The sequence below is a fragment of the Cervus canadensis genome, chromosome 7, assembly GCF_019320065.1.
Source record: "Cervus canadensis isolate Bull #8, Minnesota chromosome 7, ASM1932006v1, whole genome shotgun sequence".
Classification (NCBI taxonomy): domain Eukaryota; kingdom Metazoa; phylum Chordata; class Mammalia; order Artiodactyla; family Cervidae; genus Cervus; species Cervus canadensis.
In genome coordinates, this window is record NC_057392.1 from 91,518,304 (window position 1) to 91,525,089 (window position 6,786).

Consider the following 6,786-nt stretch of genomic DNA (forward strand, 5'->3'; position numbering starts at 1 on the left):
GGGTTCAATCCCTGGGTCAGGAAGTTTCCCTGGAGAAGGAAATGGCAACCCACTCCAGCATTCTTGCGTGGAAAATCCCGTGGACAGAAGAGCCTGTCGGTTTACAGTCCAGGGGTTCGCAGGAGAGTCAGACATGACCTGGTGACTAAACAACACAACATTATTAGAGTTAACATTCATCCATTCTTTCAACATCCATTAAGCTATACGTCAAGCACTGGGCTAGGTTCTCGAGATGCAATGTAAAACAGAGCATAGTTATTTGTACCAAGGAGGCCATCTGAGGAGACAGTCACATAAACAGATCATTCTGATACAAAACATGTACAAATTATGTTTTTAAGTTTTAATTTTTTATGATATGTGTGACATCTTTGGGGGACCTTGCTAGCTGGGGAGGGGCTGCTGCTCCCAGAGCTAGTTAATTCCCCAAGATTGTAACAACTTGTTGGTGAGCCAGACTTTTATATACAAAACCCACCCAATCCCAAGTCCATATCCCTGGTTGCCTCCTGTGGTTCTCTTTCATTGTTAATAAATGATATCCCGTGATTTCTATATTATTCAAGGGAGTGAAAGAACAAGGATGAAACAACAATTGAAAATCTTATGCCATTAAAAAAAAAAAAATCCCCTTTCCCTTAACGCTATAGACGTCAATACCATAGATGAGAGTTTTGGCTAGATTAGAGTTTTGGCCTTCTCTCTTCCCCTGCCTAATCCCTTGACCTGGCAGAAGGTAATGAGCGAGACCTTGGCCCAAAGGAGATGAAGTCATCAAGGACCCACCTGCCCATCATTCCCTAAGCAGTCCTGGATGGACCCAGAGCAGAGAAGAGGCTGGCCTGGGCTCGCCCTGCCCTGGGTCAGTCAGGGACTCATTATCAAAGTCCTGTGCATGACCCACTCGCTGATGAAATTCCGGAATCATGCGATTTCCTGTGAAAAAGACAAGACTGTGGGGAGTCTGACGGGTCAAGGCCAGAGTGACCTGCTGTTTTGTATACACCGTCTCCTGCTGTCTCAGTGGCAGTTGCTTTGTTAATAATTCCGGAGACATAGAGCAGAGGTTAAGAGCCAGTTTTCATGAGTCAGCAAGAAGCAGATCAGAGGACTTCCTCATGGTCCAGTGGTTAAGACTCTGCCTGCCGATGCAGGGGGCACGGACATGGGTTCAATCTCTGGTTCAGGAGGACTCCACATGCCGCGGGGCAGGTAAGCCCACACACCACGACTATTGAAACTGTGGTAGCGCCCGAGAACCACAGCCACTGAGCCTGCACCCCGAGAGCCTGTGCTCCCCAGCAAGAGAAGCCGCATCAATGGGAAGCCTGCTGGCAGCCAGAGAGCGGCCCGCTCCCGGCAGCTAGAGAGCGGCCCCCGCTCCCGGCAACTAGAAAGAGCTGGTCCGCAGCAACAAAGACCCAGTACAGCCAGAAATAATGAATTATTTTTTAAAAAAGAGACAAATTAGAGCATAAGCACGAATAGATGGTAGGATGGCATCACCGACTCGATGGGCATGAGATTGAGCAAGCTCCGGGAGCTGGCGATGGACAGGGAAGCCTGGCGAGCTGCCGTCCACGGAGTCGCAAAGAGCTGGACACGAATGAGCCACTGAACTGTTCCAATAGTGCAGGTAACAGAAAGACTGCGTCTTGCCAGACAGATAGGGCTGGAGTGATATTCTGTAGCCATTCAGCATCTTGATTGCTAAATGCAGAGAAGAACCACGCAGTCCAGAAGTCTTTATGTTGACAAGAAAAGCATTTGTGGAAAATAATGAAAACTGGTGATATGTGGGAATTCATTGGTGGTCAAGTGGTTAGGACTCTGGACTTCCACTGCTGAAGGCCTGGATTCAATTCCTGGTTGGGGAACTAAGATCCCACAAGCTGAGGCCTTCACTCTCCCGACTCGCAAAAAACCCCCAAAACTTATATATAACTCTATTTGGGTTACTAAACGGTTAACTCTGGAATACAGTAATTAATTATAACAAGCTACAAAATTATATCCTGGGGTTCCAAGGTAAAAATCTGACAGGGACTTCCCTGGCATTCCAGTGGTTAAGACTTGGCCTTCCAATACAGGGGTTGTGGGAAAGCATAAAACAGAAACAATACTGTAACAAATTCAATAAAGACATAAGAAAAAAAAAAACACTAAAAAAAACCCAAAACCTTCTGACATACACAGCTAAGAGAATGGGTGTTTGATCCAGTCTAGATTTCTCTCTTCTCTTTTTCAAAAAATGCCGTAGGTCAGCTGAGCCTCTCCTGCTGGCTCCTCTGCCTTCTTGCATCATCCTAGTCTGAGTGCAGAAATTCTCAATTGCAACATTATTCAAAGTTCACTTTTGAGTACCAAGTCTGGAATCACTGTAAGGAGGCTTGCAGGGTTAACTGCCCACCGCTGGCTGCTTGTTAGGGCCCAGTGACCCCGCCTCTTACTGAGGCAGCCCTGACGTTCACAGCCATCTCCCCACTTCCTGCCACACTGGAAGGTCAACTGTCTCAAAACAGGACAGAAATATGACTTCCTTACCCTTCCTGTATTACACCATAAAATGTTTACTTGCACTGGTCGGGGGTATTACTATTTAACCGTTTCGTTTCACCACAGATATGAGTGCTATGGGCTTCCTTGGTGGCTCAGATGGTAAAGAGCCTGCCTGCCGTGCAGGAGAGCTGGGTTTGATCCCTGGGTCGGGAAGATCCCCTGGAGAAGAGAATGGCTACCCACTCCAGTATTCTTGCCTGGAGAATCCTTGGACAGAGGAGCCTGGCAGACCTCCATGGGGTCACAGAGTCAGACACGTCTGAGCGACTAACACTTGATGAGTGCTGTAAGGACATATTCTGGAGCCTTCAGCTCGGTAACTATCTGAGCATGAGTGGAGAGGGAGGGTAGAAGTTTCTGGAAGAAGTTATTTTCGGAATTGCTGTGGTGCCCTGAGCACCATCCTTCCACCCTACAAGGCTGAGTTTGAACACAGAGTAGAAAATGAGTAAGAAGAAAATGCCTGGAAACTCAGATGACAGGAAACAAAAGGGCTCACCTAAATTGGAAGGTATCTTGAAACTAAAAAATGAGGCAGACAGCTCCAAATAATCAGTGAATCCATCTGCTACAGGATAATTTACTCACTGAGCAGGATTAGGCAGACAATGACCCAGCAGCATTTATAGCTGCACCCCACACCACTGAGGGGCCACTGAGGCAACTTTATAGTTAACCTAGACTATGGAAGGGTTTCCCTGGTGGATCACATGGTCAAGAATCTGCCTACAATGCAAGAGACCCAGGTTCTATCCCTGGGTTGGGAAGATCCCCTGCAGAAGGGAATGGTTACTTCTCCAGTATTCTTGCCTGGGAAACCCATGGACAGAAGAGCCTGGTGGGCTACAATCCATGGGGTCGCAGAGTCAGACATGACTGAGAGGCTAAGCACGCATGCATGCATGCAACTCGTCTCATGGTTCACCAGGAATATGTCAGACAAGGTCTTCATCACTGGAGGCTAACAGAGTACAGAGGCCAGCTGGACCTAACAGTCATTAAGCAATATCTATTAACTGCAAAGCCCTAGATGATAGAGAAGTGATTTCCCATGTACTGCAGTCCTGGGTAGGGTTAGTGGAAGGACAGGAGGAACTGTATGAGACCAAGATGGCATCAGTTATGTCAGCAGCCGTACACTCCACCCTCAATAGCTTGATGGCTCAACAATCTTATCATTATTCTTCTTGAGAGACCCAAGGGCCAGATACCAGAGGTGGCTTGTGCTCCGAACCCACAGTAACAATATGAGCAGTAGCAAGAACAAAGAATTCCTACCAATGATAAAAGAATACTAAGAACTACATTTCCCCATTTACCCAGAGAGAAGTAAGCCAGCCATAAAAGCATCAGCAAAGGGAACTGACTGATGGCATGTGTTTCTGTTTCTTGCTGGAACCAGATGCACGATTGCATCTTTGAAAGTCTGCGACTTGAAGGTTCATAAGTGGGAGACTTACTGTATTTTATCAAAAACAACCTCAGGCAGCACTTTAGTATTACCAGAACACGTCATTCCCAAGAACTTTAGTGACTGTCCTGGTCCTTGCACCTTGTCAGCGTTTACCTCCCATACCATTGCTTTTAAATACCCCTGAGGTGATGCAGCAGCTTGAGAAGAGACAGCAAGTCTCCCGGGGTTAACATGATGTCATCAATGTAATGACAGAGGGAGAAAGAGCGAGGGAGAGCCCATTTCTCCAAGTCTCAAGCCAACATCCTGTGACAAATAGTAGGGCGTGCAGATAACCTTGGGCTAAGACAGTAGAAGTGCATTGCCTCCCTTCCCACATGAAGGTCCTGGTACCCTGATCCTGATACCCGTTATCTAAGAGAATACTGAAAAAGGCATTAGACTATGGGACTTCCCTGCAGCTCAAATCGTAAAGACTCTGCCTGCAATGCAGAAGACCAAGGTTGGATCCCTGGGTTGGGAAGATCCTCTGGAGAATGATATGACAATCCACTCCAGTATTCTTGGATAATCCCATGGACAGAGGAGCCTGGCAGGCTACAGTCCGTGGGGTCGCAAAGAGTCAGAAACGACTGAGCAGCTAACACACACACAATTTTAGACTCAGTGATTTGTCTTGAGAGAAAAGGAGATTTGTGTCCAAGAGTTCAGCTGTATTTGGAACTGCTGCATAGATACAGGGTGTTATTGTGCTTAATTCTCTACAGTCTACGGTCATGAGCCAGGTGCCATTTGTTTTTTTCTACTGGCAACATAGGCTTTGTGCAGTCTTATAGCCCTTACCTTCTCTAATCCTGTGACGGTACCCACATTCCATCCTGTCCCCCTGGTAGGCGATACTATTTTATAGTCACCACTCTCCTAGGGATGGACAACTCTACAGGGTCCCATTTAGTGTTATCCACCACTACACACTTGACAGTGTGGATTCATAAGCAGAACTTGCTGGTGGTGATTGTGAAGTCCAGGTCTTGTAGGACATCCACACCCAAAAATATATCCAGGTATGGGTATTACAGATGTGAGAGTTGGACCATAAAGACAGCCAAGCACCGAAGAATTGATGCTTTTGAATTGCGGTGTTGGAGAAGACTCTTGAGAGTACCTTGGACTGCAAGGGCATCAAACCAGTCCATCCTAAAGGAGATCAGTCCTGGATGTTCACTGGAAGGACTGATGCTGAAGCTGAAACTCCAGTACTTTGGCCACCTGGTGCAAAGAAGTGACTCATTGGAAAAGACCCTGATGCTGGCAAAGATTGAAGGCAGGAGGAGAAGGGGACAATAGAGGATGAGATGGTTGGATAGCATCACTGACTCGGTGGACATGAGTTTGAGCAAGCTCCAAGAGTTGGTGATGGACAGGGAAGCCTGGCATGCAGTCCATGGGGTCGCAAAGTGTTGGACATGACTGAGCAACTGAACTGAACTGAACTGAAGAGTGAAATATAAACCAGAAAGGGATGGGGAGGCAATCTTCCAATTTGTAAATACAAGCTCATATGCTTCATCCATACTGTTCGGCCTCCATATCCATCAATGGCTCATATTGCCCCTTGGAACTTGGATGGATTCCCATAAATCTGGGTGCACTGGGCACATATATCTCTAAAGCCAGAGTGGTCTTTCTATTGGTGTGAGACTGATAAACACTTCAACATAGGGCCTCCACAGTTGATGTACCTGTGGCCCTGTGGCCCACACCAAGGCCTTTACCCCAGCCCTGATCCCCAGAACCAGGAGTATCAACCCCTCTTCTTCATCGTCCCAAAGTGACAGAGTGCAGGCTTGTGCCTCTTCCTCTTGCTGTCAGTAGAATGAACTGTTTTTCTTTGGATAATACTTTCCATAAGGTTAAAAGGACCCAGTTAGGTTGTTTATATTCTCTTCAGGGGTCCCGATTAATACAAGGTCTTGCCATAACTGTTCGTGGGAAATTCTAGTCGAGCTCCCTTTAATTGCCTCACTGTTTTTTTTTTTTTTTCTCTTTGGCTTTATCTACCTGTTTATTTGGGCTTCCCTGGTGGCTCAATGGTAAAGAAACCACCTGCAATGCAGGAGATGGGGATTCAGTCCCTGGGTTAAGAAGATCCCCTGGAGGAGGGCATGCAACCCACTGCAGTATTCTCGCCTGGAGAATCCCATGGACAGAGGAGCCTGGTGGGCTGAGGTCCACGGCGTCACAGAGTTGTACCTGACTGAAGCGACTCCGCACAGCACCTGCTTATTTCCCTTCTGCCAGATCTTTTCAGTCTCACTTTATTCAGTTGTCATAGCCAGCATAGTCTGAATGGGTTGATTAACCATCCCAGTCAAAACTGCAACTAATCTGTTCCATTGATCTATATTTCTGTCTTTGTGCCAGTACCATACTGTCTTGATGACTGGGGCTTTGTAGTAGAGTCTGAAGTCAGGCAGGTTGATTCCTCCAGTTCCATTCTTCTTTCTCAAGATTATTTTGGCTATTCGAGGTTTTTTGTATTTCCATACAAATTGTGAAATTCTTTGGTCTAGTTCTGTGAAAAATACCGTTGGTAGCTTGATAGGGATTGCATTGAATCTATAGACTGCTTTGGGTAGAATAGCCATTTTGACAATATTGATTCTTCCAATCCATGAACACGGTATGTTTCTCCATCTGTTTGTGTCCTCTTTGATTTCTTTCATCAGTGTTTTATCGTTTTCTATGTATAGGTCCTTTGTTTCTTTAGGTAGATATACTCCTAAGTATTTTATTCTTTTTGTTGCAAT